The sequence below is a fragment of the Thunnus albacares genome, chromosome 10, assembly GCF_914725855.1.
Source record: "Thunnus albacares chromosome 10, fThuAlb1.1, whole genome shotgun sequence".
NCBI lineage: Eukaryota > Metazoa > Chordata > Actinopteri > Scombriformes > Scombridae > Thunnus > Thunnus albacares.
Window position 1 is genome coordinate 20,730,459 of NC_058115.1, and position 22,809 is coordinate 20,753,267.

At 39.0% G+C, this 22,809-nt stretch overlaps 1 long non-coding RNA gene across 11 annotated transcripts in view; it reads right to left on the reverse strand.

Annotated features, from left to right (window-relative positions):
- Positions 1–1,860: 1,860 nt before the first annotated feature.
- The window catches only part of LOC122990380, a 68,687-nt gene continuing 47,738 nt past the window's right edge, over positions 1,861–22,809 (reverse strand). The window contains exons 3-8 of one of the 11 annotated variants that reach the window (XR_006405343.1): positions 20,312–20,381; positions 20,060–20,238; positions 18,287–18,427; positions 16,686–16,779; positions 4,008–4,067; positions 1,861–3,897 (exon numbers count right to left, since the gene is read on the reverse strand). This is a non-coding gene — a long non-coding RNA (uncharacterized LOC122990380). Of the gene's footprint in view, positions 3,898–3,943; positions 4,068–6,331; positions 7,924–7,955; positions 15,540–16,136; positions 16,223–16,685; positions 16,780–18,286; positions 18,428–20,059; positions 20,239–20,311; positions 20,423–22,809 lie in introns of those variants that run through there. The other 10 variants (XR_006405339.1, XR_006405335.1, XR_006405337.1 and 7 more) reach the window with 10 other exon arrangements.

The following is a 22,809-nucleotide window of genomic DNA, read 5'->3' on the forward strand; positions in this document are numbered from 1 at the left end:
ACATGCTGGTTTTTCTATGTTTGTGACAAATGGAATAGCTACAGGTCAATGAGCAGCTTTTGGAAACTGACAGCACGGAGCAGATTTTCAAATCAAACAGAAATGAGTTACTTTAGTTCTTTAATTTATTTTTTCACAAAATACAACCGCAGTTGCAGTTGAATGACTTGTGAAACTGTGCTGCAGAAGTTGAAATTATAAGATTCAATAACGCTACATAACAGAAAAAAATGGGGGAAAAAACATCAAAAAGGAACACAAACAAAAAGAAAACACAAAAGCAGAAAATTAAATCAGCAGATGTTGTGTGTGTGTGTGTGTGTCTGTGCGTGCATGCGTGCGTGCACATGTATGTGTTTTTATGCACATGCACACACGTGAATGTCGGAAGCCGCTAAGTGATCCAGTAAATTGCCAACATCGCTCTGGAATTGTCAGAAAGAAAACATCAGAGCAAATACTAAGCAGCCATTATGTGTTTTGGGATACTTTTGTATGTAATACTAATGCAAAATATCTGGTGATACAGCTGAAATAATGAGAGAAATCTGTATTCTAAGTAGGTTTTACGTGTCTGTGAATCAGGCGTTCCAACTAGAACGACAGTGGAAATCTGTAGACTGCTCCAGCATTAGTATTTTGGGCAGCTTTTGGAGGAAATGAGTGCTACCAGTGTCTCATCCTTCTGTATCTCTAAGATGTTTACTGCACACAATGTGCAAGCAAACACACATGTGCACACACACTTAAATGCACAAACAGAAACTCAAATCCTGACCCGCCCCCCCCAAACACACACACCTCTCCTCTCCTGCTTCTCTCCTCGGGTGTGGAAATGAAAGCCGGGCACTCAGAGAAGATGGCTGGAAGAAATGAAGACATGTCTGATTTCCACAGCAACCAATGGCGATGCAGCGCTCCGTACAATCTTCTCTCTGATAGGTCTTTGTCACCCCTCTTCATCTCGAGGCCCATGTCATTCCCTCTAATCCCCCTCCCAAACACAAACAGGCCAATCCCAAGACAAGGCTCAGGGGCTGGGGAGGCATGCAGGGACTGAGACATGGAAGGAGTGAGGGATGTAGTTCAGGGAGAAGAGAAAGGAGCACCAGAAGCTGATGTGGTGTGAGAAGAAGTCAGTGTGTTATTATTAATAAAGCATTAAAAAAAAGTGAGCACATCAAAGCATACAGGGGCTATGCTATCATACATGAAAGTAACGCACTATGGCTTAATGTTTCCTAAGGCGTGTTATGGTGACGCTGCTTTGATTTGAAATGCATTGTGTGGAAAATGGATTTACAGGAGTGAGGAGAGAAAGCCTGGTGTGGGTGCAGACCATAATTTAAAACCTGACCTCATATGCTCTTCAAAGTCTCCGTGAGTGTGGATATTTAGGACTTATTTACAGTATGTGTGAGGGACCTAAACCCCAGCTACATAAACAACAAATAAATACATACATACATGCAGGCAAGGGACGTGGAGGACACCTGCAAAAACAGAGGATACGCAATCAATGTCACAACATAATCAAGAATTAATAATTCAACATTTTGATCATTAGAGATGATTGGAACTAATTTTTTTCATTTTTCTTTATTCCTCCATGAACAAAGGGTGTCGCACCTGATTATATTGCACTTGCTCCTTCGCCGATTGAGGCCTGGAGGAAGTGAGACATCTTTCACGTCGAGCCCCCACAGCCAGGTAATTATCCTAATCTACCTTCCTCCTGTGCTCCAGCTCGATGCGCCACACCACTTGGCCACACTGGCTCAGACCACCTCTGTGGCTTCATTATCAGTGCCGGGACTCAGTAATGGCTTGACGGCATCACTGTGCAAGCTGCTGGCAAAGAGAGACCAGGGGAAATGGAAAAGGAAAAGAAGAAGAAGAAGAAGCAGGGAGGAGGAGAATGGGGAGGAAGAGGGGAGAAAAAAATGACACTAAAGAGCAAGGGCTGCCCTGAAGGTTAACATCTCAATCATGAGGGACAATACTCTCAATGCGATGGCTTTGGCTCCTTAAAAAGTTGTCGTTCGCTGATGGAGGATGAGGCTATAGGGCATCACAGTGTCAAAGAGGCAGTCATGAGATTGGCCAAAGTGCTCTCTGCAGGGTGAGATGACCATGGGGATGAGTGTGTTTGAGGTGACAGGTCACCGTGTTGCTGTGTGCTTCCCATACACACCCCCCACCTTGTGTGTTTGAAACAGCTATAACCTCACAACATACAGAAGGACTGGGGGTGGGAATTCAGTTTCACTTTTTTTTTTCTGACAAATGACACCCTGACAGTTGGAAAAAATGTTGGGGTCCCTGAACAGATTTCTCAGTTACAAAAATAAAAGGTGTTGGATTAGACAAAGACAGACATTTTACATTCTACTTTTGAACCCCAATGAGAGCACTGACAAATGCCACCCCACCCCCACTCCGTCTGTGCCATGATTGTTTTTTCTCTCCAGAAATGTCATATAGTTAAGAGGTGATAATTCTATATGGCACAAACAGACACCAACTTCTTCCAAGTGTACATAGCATATAGGCTGACACAGATTGAGATGGTGCAATGTGTCTTTGCTTCACTCTAAATAGCCACGCAAGCTTTACACATTCTTTATATACTCAGAGATTCCAGTGGAAACCTTTTGAAATGGATGAGGAGCTAAAACACGGTGCCCTAGAAGTGAAAAAACAAATATTTTTAGGTTAAAAATACTGCAGACCTTAGTGATGTGTGAAAATCTATAGTTTCTGTGTGTAGCAGTCCACATTCCTGAAAACTCCAGAAATGCAGAAAACTGCATCAATAAACAGCATACTAAATCCCCTGAGAGTTAACATATTCAGTTTGGTAAGAGCAACAGCCAACAGATCATATGTTAAATGCATATTTAAAAAATGCTGATTGATGTCAGTTTCAGTGAATCCACTGATACATTTTTTCTGCTTTCAACAGTTAGAAGAGAAGTTCTTTTCAGATTTATATATATTCCCAACTTAAATTTAGCACATTTGAGTGTTCTTGTAGGCTTTAAGTGTAAAACAAACCATCTGAAAGGCTAAATCTGAGATACAGAACTTAACTAGAGCTGCCACTACAAAGGTGTACACTTCTATCATAATGAATGGTATGTGTCGGTGCACTGGTAAAATGAGAAAAATTCTTTTTTTTAAACACTTCCAGATTAAAACATCTTCTTTCACAGACAAAAATTTAATTGTGCTCTTTTGCAGTCTGGTGGTAGTACGACTGGGACCAAATCATCATCAGAAACATTAAAGTAACTCAGCAGACTGCAGGAAGCCAACAAAATGGTCATTCAAAGTTGGATTAAAATTAATAAATTTGCTCAGGGGACAATTAAATTCATTGTACCTTCCCAGGAGAAAGTAAGCTTAATTGGAGCTATAAACAGAATACAACAAGTTACAGTGCGAGTGGCTTTTGTGTTAAAGTTGGATTGGTTTATCCAGATAAACAAAAACACATTTTCTCCCCTACCTCTAGATAGTTTTGAGATATTGATCTCTGCAACTTCTGCCTCTTCCTTTTACTGGACTATTTCTCTGGTATAAAGTAGTTGAAAGTGTTCACAGAGAGGTCTGTGGATGATCCAGGATAACGGACACTGTTCCTGGAAAGACACATTGCTGCTTAAAAATATGATTCAATTAATTCATTTCACCTCCATTATATTGGCATGGAAACACAAATTTCAGTGATTGATATCTAAAAACCTGGGCAACTAAAACCAAACCCCACTGTATGGCCACATACCACTAGAGGAAAGTAAGGGCAAAAAACAAGGGTCAAATGACCTTTTGAGACTGTCATTCTGTCATTATGGGGGGATGTTAATGCCACCAGAGCTCAAGAGGTGTCTTATCCTAAAACAGAAAAAATCTTAAGTAATGGCAATGCAACTTTAAAAGATGGCGTGACAGTGTATTTAATGGAATTATAGCAAAATCTGAGATTTTAAAACATCTTTGCTCACTGCCAGAGTGCTGTTCTGCAGAATTTTCCTTAATGCTGCCACAGGTGGCTGAAGGTTATCCTGAGACAGAAGAGTTTAAAATATGAGGATGTAGTGAGAGGAAAATATGTTACAGATGATGATTTATTTCAAAATAGCACATGCAAATAACATGCTCTTGTACAGCACCCTTACATGATTGTGTTCTTTCATAATTGTGTTCTTATGTAGCACTTGCTCACAATGGCAGCAGTAAGGGAAATGTTACGCTCTTACACTCTTAATAATAACTATGTGCTAGTAACTATCTCACATCTCAGACATCAAGGACCCCCTTTTTTATTTTTCTGTTACATAGGTACACCACACATCACCACCACTCACCTTACAGTGTCATAACAGAGTTCTAGTTTTATGAAAAGCCTTTGTATTTTTTAAGATTTGTCAGATAAGGAAGTTCTGAGCTCTGGTAACATTTACATCCTCCTAAAGGTAGGACTTGAATGGAAGCCCACTATGAATAAGCTCTGCTTTTAAGAAATGTATGAAAGCAAATTAGCAAAAAATTAAATCATTTTCATTTGCATAACAATGTTGAAACAATACTTTCAGCAAAAAACACCAAACACCATTTTCACTATAGCAAGACTAAATATCAAAATGGTACCAGTATGAACTACTTTGTTGGACACCTATATTTGGTGAGCATGTAAGTGGAAGAATTAGGGTGACAGTAAATGTGTATGCTTAGGGCTCAGGAGGATATTAATGTATTCTCCACCTGAATATTGTTGTCAGAGTCAGATGGCACACACAGTGATCAGGAGGGCACAGCTCTGTGTGGGGTTTGGTGCAGACAAGCATGAAGTAATGTCTTATTTTTTTGTCAAGGGTAATGAGATGATACTTGATGCTATAACAGTCTTTTTATGCAGGATTCTTAATCAGAAACATGCTATAAATAAATATGCTAAAATGAGTTCTGATGGGTTTTTTTTGGGGAAAAAATGGCTTCAAATGTTTCTTTTTTCTTCCCAGAAAAACCCGTTTAGTGAGAAAAGAGTTCTTGAAGGTGAGAGGTACAAGCAAAACCTTTTTCTGGCCTTTCCAGGTCAGAAGACTGCTTGAAAGGTAAGGGTCTGCTTATCTAGGTTGCTTCAATTTCTCTGGAGGAGATCGGAACCTTTTGTTTATCATCCTGTGTCATGCGGGTAACAGTGTTGGTTTCTGCTTCAGATCTAGCGCTGAGCAATGTGACCACATACCATGAAACACTGCGGGGTAATGAATCTAGGAAAGATTTTGCAGTGTGTAAAGTGTATGCGAGGGAGGATACAAGCAGTTGAAGGCAGAGGTGGGGCAGTTTTTTCACAGTTCTTTTACATATAACAACCAAAACCTTAGTCGCTTACATAAAAGGATGATGAAGGAATGTAAAACCTGCTCTTCTGCAGCTCTGCTTTGACAAACCAAAATAGGATCCGGCTAGGACGAGCATTCCTCACAAACAAGCATTACTACAACAGATGAAATATGGGTTTTCTGCTCTTTAAAGGAGTGCTGGAAACACATAAATAGCACTGATACAGAATACAGTGAACAAAACACTGTCATATAAAATGTTTTGCAGTATTTTGATTAATTGTAGTGTGTGTTTTCACATGCAGCTTTACAAAAATGTGATTTACCGGCAGTTGCTGAAATATGGAGCAATAAAGCCATCTAGCTCTGAGCAACCCCATCGCCTCAAAATGGATATGTTAAGGTAATTTTAAGGAGATAAGGTTGCTCTGAGAGAGCACAGTATGTAGAAAAATATAATATGTTTATCACTAACATATTTTGAAAGTGAAAGTTTGTTCTTGAACAATAGTTTTGCAAAGTAATCTTAACTTAAGGTCCACTTACTGGCTTTTCCCTGAGCTTTTAAAGGCATCTGAGCTTCCACCTGCAATATTTCACCACATGCAATATTCAATTATAATTTCTCATGATTTCTCTTATGTTGCATGAGATTCCCTTAAAGGATAGGTTCAATTTTTCAAGTCTGTCCTAAGGTACCCAAATGAACATTGAAAGAGGTTTTGCCTGCTGTAATCATTCCTCCTGTTCATACTGACAGTCAGAAGATCCCCTGAAATCCACACAGTCCTCGTTTTGAGCAAAAATGTATTTAAAAGTTCAACATTTTTGTATGGAAGGAGGACTGTGGATTTTGTCCCCCATCACTTACATTGGAAGTGCATTATGAAAGGATTTCTTAATGGTCAGTATGAACAGGAGGAATGATTACAGCAAGAAAAACACATTCCAATGTTGAATTGGGCACCTGACTATTGTTCTAGGACAGACTTGAAAAAGTTTGAACCTATCCTCTTTCCTAAAAGGTAACATGTGGTGAAGGAAACTTGTCTTTTTCTGTTACTATATGACCACTGATTTAAATGTCTCACATGTTGTATATACACCTGTCACCATCCTTACAGCAGAACCTTTTCATACACTAATCTCGTGTATGAATCCCATATATGATACAAAATCAATTTACGCAGGAACATTCATATCACGCTACTCTCAAAAGGTAAATATTGGGTCGTTGACACAGGAACTGGGTCTGTCACCGCAGCTCTGTATGTTGACAAAGTTTTTGACAATGTTCTTTTCTAATGAAAAGTACAATCATCACCGAGATCTAGATTAGGTGTGTAAAGCCCATACCATGAACAGGATTAGAGCACCGGTTTAGACAATCCATGTTGACCCAAGGAAAACTTGTTTATGTCTGAGTCGTTCAGTGTGGAAAAAAGTATAAAACATACTCTGATCCCCATCTTCCACAGTGTGCTGAAGGTGCGCATTTAACTGTACAGAGGAGTCTGTTAGTCAAACAATGGGAGAGCATTAAAACATGCCAATAGAGCAGTATTAGTCAACAGCCTGAGTCAATACACCCCACTGGGCTGCATGTCTTCCTACAAACACAAGCAATTGCTTTAGAAGGCCTCGGCACTAGATAGAAACATCAATTACAGTAAATTACACCAAAACAGTGTGTAACACTTCAATTTGTTTAATCTCCTGAGCTGTCTGAGCTGTTTTGGATGAAAGCAGAGCAGAGCACTGGAGTAAGATAACATTCAATAGCCCTAAGATACATAGCCCTATCTATCCTTGGTCGTGTTTATGCATGGAATGGGGGGTTTATTTATATTTTGATTCCTGAGACTTACTTCGAAAGCATTATTAAACACTGAGAATGGAATATTCTTTTCCTGTGTTCAGCCAACTTTTTTCTTATTAATGTAGACTATTATGAGCACTCTGTGGCAGCCTCATGACTTTTAAAATCCAAATCAGCTCCACTGTGTGCCTAGTGTGCTCTTGGCATTGGAGCCATTATAGAATACAAGTAGTACTCTCAGTTCGGTCCAAGTTTATAAAGCTGAAAACACTTGCAAAGGCAGGGTTAAAGACGTTTTATGTGTTTATTAAAAGGCTTTCATGTCAGCATCCTGAGACACAGGTTGATAAATTCTGCAGTAAGGCAACTCTGAGGATGAAAACAAATGATATAACACCATCTTGGTTTTTCCTGAACAGAGCAACCACAAATGATGGCCTAGTAAAGGTAGCGACTATGCACCAAAACAAAAACCTCTAGTTTCAGCTAAACTTTGTAGTTCTTCAATGACTTCTCTTGCTATGGTTGATTATCCAGGAGGGGTATTGGTTGCTGGGGACAGATGAAGATTTGGCTGTTTCAGGGAACATTTTGGAGGGGGGCGGGGGGGACTGGAGTAAATGAAAGACAAATGCGAGTAGTGCCCACTCAGCTATTTTCCCAGTCAAGATCAAAGGCACGCCGGACTGGCCGCTCCACGGGAAACTTGAGATGGGTCCTGCCTTTGTTTGCTGTTGCTAGGAGACCTGCAGAAGGCTGAAAGTGTTTGCAGTGGGGTACAACATCAAAACCATTTCCAATATAAATTTTTAAGACAGCCATGTATTTGTGTCCTAGGCTTTCAATTTACTGAGTACACTGAACAACACTAACATAATTATGATTCATCTGTCTGTGTTAGTCATGGAATTATTTTCTTGGTGTTTGTTTAAAAATGAAAAGTAGTTACAGACTATCCTACATGTGCAGGCTTTTCAAGGGCGGTCGTCAGTAGTGTGCATACTATATATAGCATCTGTGCTCTGATAGTATGTAAGCATCGCCAAGTTGATGTACACTCTAAATTCGCCAAAGAATCGTAAAACAAGATTAACACACTTTTTTTTGGCCCAACGCAGTAGCACGCAGCATGTGAAACTGCACACCGTGTACAAACACAACTTAAATATAGTTAGATATATTTGTAAGCTTAGGTTTGGCTTCCCAGTGAAGCTAATTACGATGCTTTTATCTATTAATGGGCCCCATGATAGTAAGGGTGGCTAGACATGTGTCACACAGAGCTCATTACATATCATTAGTTTAACACTCCAATAATGTCCACACCTGCTGAGCAGAAGATAATGACTTGGCCCCTGATATTTGCAGAACTATTGTCTACCAAGAAAAGCACCACCAAGAGGATAGGTCCACAGGATGGAGAGCTGCATGAAAACTGATAAAGCTATACAATAACTTAAGGTACAGTGGGTTTTATTGGTTGTAAGATGCTACAGTGAAGGCAGCAGGGCAAAGAAGCAGACAGTTTTTGTCTGGGTTTTAACAATAAAAGAATAGTTCTTACTCACTAAACAATCATGATGAGCCTCCTATGAGCCAGCTTTCCATGTGTACATGTGGTTCTGTTATATAAGTCTTAACAACTGAGAAATGTACAAGAAAAATATGACAAATAAGATATGTGATTTGATGGTGGCTTACATCCTAATAAATGGCTTGATCACTGTGGTTATACAGTAACTCACCCAGTGTTACATAACCTCATCTAAAGAATTTGACCTCAATCTATTTTCTCTTAATTTCAGAGGAAAATCAACACAGGCACAATGGCAAAATATTGTCTTCAACTCGGTTAAATATGGACGTTATGAAGATCAACGAGTTATGGCCTGCTGTAGGTTATGTGTAGATGCATACATAGTATATGGAAAATGTCTCGTAGCTAATGGAACACATGAAAACTGCAATCGCCACAAAAGTGACCTTCGTGTCTGGAACGATGAAGATTAGAATCGTGCTGTGTCTGCCTTGTGTTTTCACTACTCGAGCCAATTGGCACAGCGCTGGCGTCCTCTCCCCGGCTACCAGTCTGCCATGATGACAATGGCAACCAGATACCGCATGGCATGTAAAAATGACAAAAAAAATACAACCAAGCCAAGGGATTTTTGGAAGATCTGAAGATAATACAGCACAACTGGTCAATAGCTCTGTGAAGAAAATGTATTCCTGTATTCCATTGGCATTACCTTGAAGTCCATGTTTAGAATACAGTGTGTTTTTAATGGCTTACAAAAAAAGCTGCAATTTCTAGCTGGAAATAAGGAATTAGGTTCCTTAAGGATTCTAAGTTTGTATCCTCTAAAGAGTTGTATTTCCTCTAACTAGCAAGAATTAAAAATGGCCTATATTCAAGAACGCCACAAGCTTATCTGTTGTGTCCTGCTTTAACCTGCTTGATTTGGTAATAGCATGTGAGCTAGTGAAGCTTCAACAGAGAACAGGCAGCATACAGCAGGCACACACTGACAAGACAAAACAGATTCAAGATAAAAAAAAAAAAAACATCAAGGCTAATCCCAGGCTTCTATTGTCTTCAGCTGAGGAAGACAGAGTTGTCTTCTCCTGTCACTGCAACGAGGCATCCACCCCTGGGTGACATCACTGTGTACACACTGCTGCCAAATCCCGCATCCCACACCAATTAAATACACTTTAATTGGTGTGTAAAAAGCTGCTGCATTAACTGAACATCATGTAGATTTATGAATGCTGAGTACAAGTCTGCACTGTGCTTGAATTAGTTTTTGACTGAGAACGACTTTGTTCATTTGGCTGCCAACTGCCCCTCAGTAAAACAAATACGTCACTATGGTTAACAACACAGACTCGTAGCGGGTAGAATATATTTGCCAAAAACTCTGGATACATTCATGATTTCACCACCAGCAGGCTGCTATTCTGAAGTTGTTTTTTTTTTCTGTTTTAAAACATAATAAAAATTTGAAACCTCTTGTTCTTTGGGTGTTCTTCTCCGCAAAGTGCAATATCATAATCAATAAGTCATCTAGAACAGATTTTATTAATAATGTAGACTTATAGCCATCAGATGTTTGCATATATAATAACCATGAAAACACAATAAGCGAGCTTTGAGTAGAGTCATAAAAAAAGTATGAATAGCAAAAATATGGCTCATAAGTTCTTAATTTATGGTTCAATTAGATTTGATTGATAATTGATGATAACATTTCCATTCCAATGATCATCTTAACTCTGGTTGGTGTTTCAAGTTGCAGAATATTTCTTTCCAGTTTGAGATAAAGAGGTTGTTTATTGTGCACTAAAAGCAAGAACTAGTTCACAATGACAAATCCACTTTGTGTTTGTTGAGCGTCTTCCTCTCAAAGCCTCGACAGGTCTAAATGATAAGTTAGCACAGTAGCCATGACGCTTTTCTAAACAGTTCACCTCTGTTTTGGGGATGACTGCTGCCTGAACTCTGTACCCCCACTGAGACAATAAAACGGTTGGATGACTATAGGACTAGCAGAAAGGCCGACAGTTTACAACTCAGAGAGGCAAAGCTATACAGCCTGTGTGAAGATAAAGATTTAGTAACGGTAAGAGATTGGAATTCTCTCAGTCTGAGGTCAGGCAGCCAAAGTTACCTTTTTCAATTCCCTGAGGGCGTATGAGGAGACAAGCTGGAGCACACAGTAACATCCCTTCAGCTTTAGACAAAAGAAGTCGTCGCAGTGAATCAGAGGCCTCATCATTCCAGCAAATAATTGCTAACTTGGTATGTAAATGACATGCACTATCTTTAGTTGGACACAAAAAGGAACATTATAGTCAGTCTCATGTATTCACTTTGCTGCAACTTTTTACAACCTAATAGAACTAGTAATATATAGTATATACGAATGAGTACAGATGATGTTTTCTTTAAAAAGGAGCAGCTCACCTTATTCATCGTAAATGACTCACAATGAGTTGATTCATTTTTTTTCTCCACAGATGTTATTTAGACCTATATCATTTAGTTGACGCTCAGTGTACAAAGCATGCAAATGTGAAGAGGTGATTAATTTTCTTCTCTTTTAGGTCATTTTTTGATTTAATCTTAATTGAAAGAGGTAAATCACACCAAGATAAGAATGAGCGTCCTTTACACTATCAACCATTTCAAGTCCATTAATGTCAGAAAAAAATAGAAACAACACAAGAATTCAGATCCTCATTTGCATGAAGTAAGTAACTGATACAACTACAAGAACGTTTAAAAATACAGAGAGATTCACTAGTTCTTATTTTCAGTAGATAAACGTGAATAAACAGACATGCTCTCTGTACATTCATATATAGACAACTAATGGTAGCATTAATTGTGCCATTTCAAGATTTTCCAATTAAAAAAAGAAACAGACTATTTGACTATTTAGACTGTTATCCTATAACATAATGTTCACAATAAAAAACAAATTAGCGTATTCTAAAATGTGAAATGTTTTGGCACTGTTTTAATTTGACTATTGTTTAAGTGCTGCTTTAGTTTTCAAGTTAACAGAAATATGTACATTGTACATACATAAAACCTAATTTTGTTCAAATCAATCAAAACATTAAACATTAGACCAGTATTATCTTAAGAGTGACTGGTACATTATGATATAGGACTAGTTTAAAAGTCTTGATCTTTTCACACTCTTAGAAAGAACTGTTATTGGAGAGGATTTGCTGTGAGATTCTCTTTTCATTCTAACGGTATTAAAAAGCGTAAAGACCGGGAGACAGAGGAGTGAGGCTGACGTCACAGTCCAAGAGTCACCCGCCGTGTGTTCGGCGTCTCCAAGTAAAGACTTATCTGCAAAGAAGTTTGGACGGACAATATGGGTGGACAGGGCGTGAAACTACTATCATCATCAGTTCTGAATGAAAAAAAGAAAACATATCTTCCACAAAAAAGAAGGCTCATTCCAATTCAGCTGCGTTGTTAGGACAACGAGAACCATCCCTCAGATGATTAGTTCCACTTCAAAAGAATTTACTTTCCGCAGTGGAAATGTCCCCCTTTTGTGTCCTTACACAGGGTTTTCTCAGCCCAAAAGAAGAATCGTCTGTCTAGTCAGCCTGTTTATTATTCCTTCTGTTCACACTACAATTGTATTAAATAAATAGAGTACTACCAACAAAGGCCTATTAGCCCATAAACATGTCCTAGTACACACAAAAAAGGCTAAATCACAGCCTCTGCAAAAGAATTAAGATACCCTAAATGCTGGTAAAGACAAAAACTACATTGCTTGGGACATGGCGCCAACTCAGAATATCTTGTCATTGACATTATGAAACATGCATGTTATGTGGCACATATTTTGTCTAACTGGGGATTTGTTATGTGGCTCCATCTCAATTTTGACAGACGCCGCCCCTTGGAAAACAGCGCTAGTCACTGGTGATGCTGTGAAGCAGCAGTATGCACTGCAGAACGTTTTCAAAAGGATGAATGGATTTTGCTTGTTCACTTCTGATAAGCCTTGATAGGTAGCCTCATTGTAAGAGCTAAAAGTAGATAAGTTTGAAAAAAAAATTTACTGAACATGCCATGCACACTTTAAATTTGCAAAATATTTAATTAAGTGTTACAGTGTGTTAAACATTTTTACATCGAATACTTTAACTTACTCCAGAATTGACTAAAATTACAAATATTGAAGAACCCCTCAAAAGTCTGCAAAAAGGTTATTTGCAGGTAAAATATTCTAATGTTTGGTGCAAATTACATTCAACTTAATGTGATTATTAATGTTTGGTTAAAACAGCAGATCAAAGAGAGCTTCGGCAGTTAGCTTGATTATTAACTCTGACTTGCTTGAGATTTTAAAAAGACACAATTTGAATGCAAAAAGGCAGAGTTGAAGCTCTGCTGGTTGCTCAGATAAATAGACATCTTGCCTGAGTCAAAATCCCAAAAGGGGCGGAGAAAAACATGTAGAACACACCTAAATGCAGATAAGTGGAATCAGGATGAAAAATAAAAATTTACACAGCCTGTGACTGGCAGCTGTGACATCTTGGTTACTTTTATTGGATTTGTCATTTTTTGAACATTTATTTTTTTTCTCTGAAGCTGAAAGCCCAATTCAGCCTGGAATAAAAATATGTCTACGGGCCTTTAGGCAACATGCACACAGTAGCAACAATAAGTAAACCTTTACTTTTGAAACACCAAACCTGTGTGTACCAAGGTTTCCCATATGGGCAGTCCAAAGGGAACTTAACAACAACAAATATAATTATATATTTATCTTTTTAATTGGATGAATCTCACAATTTAGGGTTATACCATCTACTTTTTCCTATCCATGTCTTGTTTTCATAAAATTCTACAACTGGAAATTCCCAGTTGATTTTTTTTTTTTTTTTAAGTGTCTTACTAATTCAGTCATGTCAGTGGTTGACTGCAGCACTGTCTTTGATGACTGTATATTCCAGTATGAATATTGACTGGAACTGTGCCTGGTGTGGCTCAGGAGTATCCATCCTTCCCTTCATGATCAGGCGATGAGCCTCTTTGTGACCTACAGTATATTAATATGCTCAGCAGAAAGAGGCCTCTTGGCATAAGACACACCAGCAGCAGCCCTTTAATGTTGGCAACTGTCAAAGCTTTGATTTCTGATTGATGAGTAAGGTCGGTGCAATAACAGAATGACACAACCGGTCATCTCACCCACGTCCCACAACAGGAAACATATCTTTTGACACAGCAATGCTGCCTTACCCCATTCAGACTGTAACAACTGCCATATCACCCGTTTTAAACTGTATATATACATGAGTGCCTCACAGCTACAAATGCACAGAATAAACAGGGTATATCTAACACAGGTAGGGATGCTGTGACCGAGCAAATATGGCCAACAAATAGAAATAAGGTTTCTTTTTCTATATGCCAGCCACGATGAAAGAGAGATTGAAAAGTGGTAGCCAGTCTATCTATTAACATGGCACAAGCCCTCCTGAGAGCTAAGGACTTCTTACTAAACCCATATTTTTTGTTATTTCAAAAGACCATTAACGGAGCAAAGTATGTAGTAAATTTATTATATCAGGAAGTATATACTCAGTTGTCAGTGTATTATGTCCGCCTAGCTAAAATGAATGCAGTCCAATACATCAGCCTTGCAATAAATTCTACCTTCATGAAGGTTATAATGTTCAGCTTTAAAGAGGTGTTGATTCAACTTTATAGTCATTTTTGAGGCTAGTTTGTGGTGCTGTTGAGTTATATTGCATGATACTGAGAAGTGTATAATAGTAATATTCTGCCCACTACATATATATCAAGGTAAACTAAATATTTGAAACACCTCTTATTATACCACAACATGATTCAACAGCACCACAAACAAAAGCCTCCAACATGACCATAAAGTTGTATTAAACTGCATTAGTGCTAGCTAGATGTACCTAATAAACTGGTAACTGAGTGGTGTGTGTATGTCACTTTAAAATGTAAAAAAGTGCGCCTACATATTATTGCCCATACAGCACTCTACACTACATGTACTAGCATAAACCACAGGGAGAACCATCACCAGAATATGTAGAAATAAATAAAGTCTTTTAACCCAAAATATGCTAAAACTGAAGAAGGAAACTGAAATATGGTTAAAATGCTTTTTTTTTTCCTTTTTTCGAATAAATGAGGACGAGCTGACTTGAAAAAAGGACTTTAACTCAACTGCAACTAATTGCTTCTTTCATCTATCCAATTAAAAGCAGAATTTTAATCCGAGTAGTTTATTTCTTGTTTTGATAGCTCATCGTGTGCCACAGCCTTTTAATCAGCACAAAAAATGTGAGTATTGCATATTAATTCAGCACTGTGGGATGAGGCGTTATTTACACTACTGATTTCCATCATTCTCTCCAAGCGCAGGACTCCTCTGGGCAGATCCCACGATGACTGGGCCTAATTGACAACTACACTAAAGGATGTGCTGGCATAGCTAGCCGCTAACTGCTAACATTTTCAATCCATACCCACTCAGGTGTGTATGTGTGAGAGGGTGTGAGGAGGTTGTTAAAATGGTGCTGAGGATCAATAGGATGTTGTTGTTAGTGAGAGACCTTTCAAGGGAAACATCAGTAAGGTGGCATCACAAGTTGTCATGTGTGATGTTTGTGAAATGTATCTGGAATGTCTCCACCTCCAGCTGCCTGTATAAACAGTCAGTACCGACAAGCTCAGCTCCCCTGCATTTTCTGTGATGAAACAGCTCGGCTGCATGAGGTAATCTCACCCTTACCCAAATGAGATGGTAATGCCTTCACTCAGGGAATTCAGCAACACACAGCAGCACCTAGAAGGAGGGTATGCACCTCAAATGGGACTAATAATAGAGCCTCCATTCTCTTAACTTGGAATCTATATTATATGCTTCAAAAATGAGATCAACTATATGGGTCAGTGGGATTTCTGTGAGAAGAAAAAAAATTAGAAAGGAGCAACCAAAAGAAAATATGCTCTGCTGACAACAGATCTAAGGAACGCAGTAACTAATAAGAAAATTATTTGGGCAGAGTAACAGCTCAGAACTTTAATTAACAGAGCTGGTTTTAACTGATTGAAAGGGAATACATGTCCACGCTCGTGTGCATGGGAGCCTAATTATTTTCAACTCCTTGATTGTCTAAATAGGCTTTATAAATAAAAGCACAAGTGACTTGAAATGTTCAAAGGAAATTATTTTAGAAATGGAAATGATCAAAGAGCAGTCTTTCATAACTTCTGTGGTCTGTGGAGCTAGAATACACGGGGACTTCAGACCTCCATGCTGCAGCCTTGGTTTCATTTTAACTTTGGAGAAACACACACACACACACACACACACACACACACACACACACACACACACACACACACACACACACACACACACACACACACACACACACACACACACACACACACACACACACACACACACACACACACACACACACACACACACACACCAATACTCCACCCCCAACATCTGGCTTCCTCAGGGGACAATAAAAGACATTTATTAGCCTCCATCTTTGCTCAGGCTGTCCACAAATTAATCTGAACTAATAGAAAAAACAGGAGTAATTAATATCAGATGATATGATGTATGATATGATATGAGATATACTGTATGATATGTGATATATGATATGATATGATTTCATCACCTCTATGCTTCTTAAGCATCATGGGTGATGGATTTACAGCATGCAACAACAGTGAAGCCTGTTTTATTATGGAGATGAATAATAAAACGTGTTTAGATAATTATGTCAGTGACTTCACGTTGCCTCTGGCATCTTGTTCACATGTGTGTATTAGCAACAGCCCACGCTGGGTCCTGATCCGTTTACTCAGTTTTTTATGTAACTGGCTCTTTACTCTATGTGCTGATAAAAGGAACTAAATGTACAACATTAAAAAAACAAAACAAAAAAAAGCACAGTTTGGGACTTACAGCTCTGTGGTAACAAGCCGGAGAGGGAGTGGCATCTTCTGTTTTCTCTTTGGGTTCCTTGGCATTATTCATGGCCCTTCTGACGCGGTATATTCTGAATTAAATCAATGTACAGAGCATAGTTAATGATGTGTTTGATCAAGTGGTAATAATACCAGTCAAATACAGTTCATGCACAGTTTTTAGTGATTAATTTATATCTGGGCTAGCTATGTTGATGCTCTTAAAAGTTTCAAATATTTTAAAATTTCAAACAAGAATGTCACTGTTTCTACAGTAAACACAACTTTCTTTTCCTTTGTTTTTTTTTAAGTCAGACTTTGTTTTAGTATTGACCTGATATCTGTCAAAGCAAGTTGGGGATTTTTAATGTTTTATATTTCATTGTGTTTTCATGAGAATATCTTCTTCTTTTGCAGATTAATATCTCTGAGATACACTCCTACTACACAAAAAGATTGCATAATTCTGTAAATTGCACAACTGAAGGAATATTATGACAGTACAGATAATGTAACAGATACTGGAGTGGAGCTGAGGACAAGTGCTAATTACCTCAGCTATATCCCCCTTTAATAATGGACCTGAAGGAACTATATGAAACACTCTGTTGTTGCATAGGAGATGGATTTTTGATCCCCTGCCTCTTCCAGATACACAGAACACAGGATTATTCCCTGTGGACTGAAATAGATGCAGTCAGTTCTGCCTTGTTCTTTTTGAAAGTCATCTGTAGAAGGGTGCAAACTTCACAGGTTTAAGTCAGCAGTGATACTGACATAATACTGATCCTGGGACAAAATCACTGCAGCTGTTTTTGATGGTAAATGTGCACACCTACGCAGAGCACACGTACACACGCTCACACATCGCATATCCCATTAGCATATCATAGTATGTGTCCAATACAAGGTTAGGCTGCCTCATTGATCATCAAAAAGATGAAGGGACAGTCCATCACTTTCCCTTTGCCACTCTTAAATCCGTTACCTGGGCTCCTCAAAGCTGCACTAGTGGCTAATTACTCTCTCTCATGCCCCTTGTGCTCCCTTTAGCCTGTGGCTAATGATAAACTATTTCCATCAATACTTCTTAAACTTCAGAAGGATCTAGATGTCACAGTGGTCTGTCTGGATTATTCATTCGATGACTGTAAATAATAAAGCAACAATAGGATACCTTGCATTTCTTACTATTGCTTTCGTGCCATTAGTGTGTCTGTCTGTGTCTGTGTCATGCTCTTTAGGGTCAACAACACACCAAATCACATTTGTCCCTTCCATTAATGTCACAGCCCTAAAGCAACATATCATCACAGCGCAAAGCTTGGTCTAACTGTAATTGAAAAGGCCCAAGGGGAATTCCTGAGTTCTGTGTGGGGGCCCCCTAACCCCCGCCACCCTACATCCATCATTGTAGAGTTAGGCCCTGGGGTGTTCTTGTAACGCTGAAGGTTAACAGCGAGATCGCCATGAGTTCCTCACTTACAGCCTCCTAAAATGTGGCCCCGTGGGGCCACAGTACTGCTATAAACACTAGACATCAGCTGAAAACCACATACAGAATCATGTCAAGTACACATTAATCTGGCGGCCACATACCAAGGAGTGCAAGCCTGAGCACATCAACACATCTATGTTCAGCGAATGGATGGACTTCAGTGGGGATGTGATCAGAAACAGAATCCTTCCTTCAGATGTCGAGTTCACAGGCTTGATTACACAGCCGCCTTGCAATGCATACTGCAACAGATAAAATTAAACACTTGCGATTACTCACTGCTTTGAAACAGCCTGGACCGTGATCAATGTGATCCTTTTTTTTTTTAAGTTCAACCTCAAACAGCAGAGATTTGAGAAATCATACAACATGTATTCAAATGCTGTATCTCACAACACAACCAAATTGTTGCTAATGAAATGTGATAGTTTTGAGAGACAGCAAAGACAACAGGCACTTAGGATCTCTTTGCGATATTTTTGTCAAATCTAAGGCATTGTGCTCTTTAGGCGTGATGATCAAAGCCTTTTTAATATTTTCTAACAAACACTTCAAATCCATTCTGTAAAATGCGAATAATTAAGCAGAGACATTAAAATGTAACTGATAATTTCTCAAAGATCATATACTGTTGAACAGTTAAGAGGCACAGATGAAGATAAAGGCATCAATTTTTGCTCCAATGTGCAGATTTAAGCATATTCATCTGGCTCTTCACATACATGAAAGCAACCAGCTGCCCTTGCCAGAGAGTGGAGGACATTAAGGCTCAACCTGGTTGATCTCTGATGACAAGGGTCTACAGGAGGGATTAGAAGCAAGGGGACCAAAGTTATGGTCATTCCCTTAAAAGGATGGCATTGCATCTCATAGGCCTGGAGCTTGCAGGAGCTGAAAGATCTTCAAAGGTCTGTTCACCTCATACAACCTACTCCCAACTCAGAAAAAACCTTGGAAGTATCAATTTTGAAAGATGAAGAACTTTTAAAATATTATCTATTTTTCTTTTGCCTTGCGACAGGCCACAACAAATATCGCCATATCTAAAAACTTTTGCTTTCAGTTTGTTGTTTATTCTATATATGAAATAATCATTGCCAGTCATATGGACACCTCCTGCGCAGATGAGCTCCATTAAAGTCTTTATGATTTCTCAGGAACTGGCTCATCAGAAACTGTCAAAATATCCGTTATGTAAGGCATGGATAATAAATGAAAAAAAGGGGAAAAAAGACATCTTTTAAGAACCATCCACAAGGGTAAATTGCAATGCATCAAAAGACAAATATGCATTAGATATGAGGATAGGCGGGGCCTATGTCCTTGTCCCACTGCATATCGGCTGTTCTGCAATACTTAGTTTTTGGAGAATTCTGCAACAATAGTCGGAGATCTGAGTGTTCGAGGGGTTTCAGCTTAAGTTGACAGTGGAGTGACCGTTGGAAAGAGTGAATAGGAGCCTAGTTTAATAAGCCCTGGTACAGGCTGGACTACACAGGGGGCTGGCACCGCTGAAATCAGAAAACTGCAGTGCAGATGAAAATGAGAAAGAAATCTGAAGGATCAGTCTGGTTAAATCATAAGAGCACAGCGCTGGGACTCACCATTACTACTCACCATTTTATGGTTTGTAAACACACTTTACACGTGCATATAGCTGTAATAATTACATTGTAATGATTGCACAAGAGCCCCGCTTCTGACGGTGCGTTTTTAAAAGCGTATTAATTGTCAAACTGTCATATTAAGACAGATGAAACAGATTACCGTACTAATGTTGTCAGAAAAGAACAAGTGAGCTATATATTCATTTCCCTTCACTGTTTCATCTTATTGATTGAGCTGTATTATATACTATTCAATATTTTATTTACCTTAGAATCAATCCTTTGTTACAGTTGTTACAATTGCCCTCATTATGCATTGTTAGCATCAGAGTTGCCTGGATGCAAAACCCTTCAGAAACCACCATGCTCCAAATTAAAGCAGTGGTGCAGCTGCATCCAGTTTGCCATGCGGGGTTGCAATTTTCCATGGAGAGAGGGACAGTATACTGAGAAAAGCAGATATATGAGTCAAGTTCCATGCATGTTTGGGGGAGAATCTGGCGGAGGACACCTACTTACCATGGAACCACAATGGCAGAGATTAGGGGGCCATCATAAAGGAGCCATAGAGGGTGAAGATAGCCAGGAGCTGCAGGGATAGAGATAGATGAGACAGAGGAACAAGAGGACCTGGCAAAGAAGGGGAGGGAGCACAGAGGGGTGGATGAAAAGAAAGCAAGTTGGGGAGCAACAGCACCGCTGGCTTGACCTGGGGAGGATGGGGGGAAAAGCCAGAGATCCAATTAAAATAACACTTGGTCAGTCTCGTCACTAATGCCAGTCAGAGTCAATGCTGACGCAGCCTCTCCAGCCCGAGCCGAGTGCTTAAACCATACTTGGAAAAGGTAAGGAACTCGCACAGTGTAAGTTATGCAAGATGTCATGGTTATGATGATGCATAAAACCAAAGACCTGGAGTGACAAAGCAGCCCTCCTCCTGGTACGCAGCTGGGGCTCAACCCAAGTATGGCATAACAGCAACCCAGGGGTGCAAAATGGCAATTCAATGGATCCCCAGGTGAAATGGATTTATTTACATTAAATTGATGTATACCCTGTACACCCTGTCCAAAATGGCGCCTGCCGCTTGTTGCTAGGCAGAGAGCGCAAGAGTAAAGATGGCGGTCGACAAGTGGCAAACTGGGAAGCGAAGGTCTAATCAGTTGTGATTACTGGGGGGAAGGGTGTGGCAGGGTTCAATGATTATGGAATATTACCACAGCTTGATCAAAAGGCTACATACTGTAGTCAGAGAAAATCACGGTTTCGTTTTCTGCCTTTCGGCTTTACACGTCCTCACAAAACAAACAACAGTTTTCCTCATACAAATACAAAGGCTTTTTTGAACACAAAATAATGTTTGATAACCTATATTGTGTTTTCTGTGGAGAGATTTACTGGAGAATTACTATGAGGTGAACTAAGCAGCATGTGGCAACTTCTGGGGTTTATAAAATGAGCTTAAAAATAGAAATACAAAATATCTTGAGATTACTCAAAAAAACTGAGCAGTGTATCACCAAAAGCATTTAACGCAAGCTATTGATAAAGTTACAACATAAGAGAATGTGAGCTCATAAATTTCTGTCATCATATCATTTAAGAACACTGATCAAAGCCAACCCAGTTTACCTCAATTTACTTGAAGAAAGAAGCATTTTGCAATTTATCAGCAACTTTAAAAGATCTATCTCGCACCGTATCATCACAAAACCTTTAACTACATTAAAAATGATTCTCCTTGTCAGCTTCGGTAGTATTGATGCGGCAGTACTTACCCAGGTGCACATTCAATAATCATTAGCTGAATAAACACTTAAAAAAAAGCTGTGTTTTGCAGGTCAAACAAACTTCAAAATTGAAATACAGATACGGAAACTTGTAGATGATTTTCAGAAAGATGCCTCACGAAAAGCTAGAAACAAAAATTAACTGCAGTCAAACTCATGGGGGATTTGCAAAACACATCATCAAAAATATCTGACTCTCCCTAAAGATGTATCCCCATGAGTATCATCATGTGCAACATACACTTTTAACCAGCACACAGCAACTTCGAACGCGTAAACAAGTTCATGATATCTTTGTAGCATCTCGAGAACAATTATAGCGCGAGCACCTAAAAATTTAGGTACTTACTTTGCATGTTGCTCGTAGAAATATGAAAACAGTTTTGTGTACTTTACATATCTTACATTTTTATATAGAATGGCAAATCTTGCAACAAAAATAATGAGTGGCCTATATGCCACTTTCGTCTTACAAAGAGTTGTAATGTAGATGGTCATAATAGGCACCCAAATTACAACGTTGTAACAAGTCCTCTGAACTTTTAATGAACCTAAAGTGCCTTAATATAGACACTGCAAGGAAAACATATTCTAATACAGTTTTGGTGCATTCACCCCATGTATTTTTGTGGCAACCCTGACAACTACCCCTCTACTAAATCCTCTCACTTGAAAAAAATCTTTTTTTACAGCTAGTTTGCTGTCAGATCACTGTAAGCATATATTTCAAAGAAATGTAAAATTATTGCACTTTTGACCTGATTTCCTTTTGATATGTGTGAAGCAAATGAGTGTATATAATGACAGTCATCAATCGCATGTTTAATGGTATAAAATGCTGACATCCAGACATACAGGTACAAAGTATAAAGCTTTGCTACTGGCAGTGGAGCAGAGGTTTGATTTTCATTACCTTATTCATCATAATTGTGACCTATCTGACCTCCACGATAATCAAGCTGTTGCAGTACTTTGCTAAGCAGGGCAAGGACAGACACTTACTGTGTACATCATTTTTACACACCATTAAATGTCCTAACTGTACTTCAACCTCGTCCCTCGGTTTCCAACCACTCTCCATTTGAAGTAGGAATGCTTTTTACTGGGAAGTGTAATGTTTAACAGAGGAAACAAGGTAAACTAAGAATGAGCTATATGACAAAAATAACTATTCTGAGATGAATTTAGATTCTGCACCAGTACTAGCAGTGGCACTGAATTCAAGCT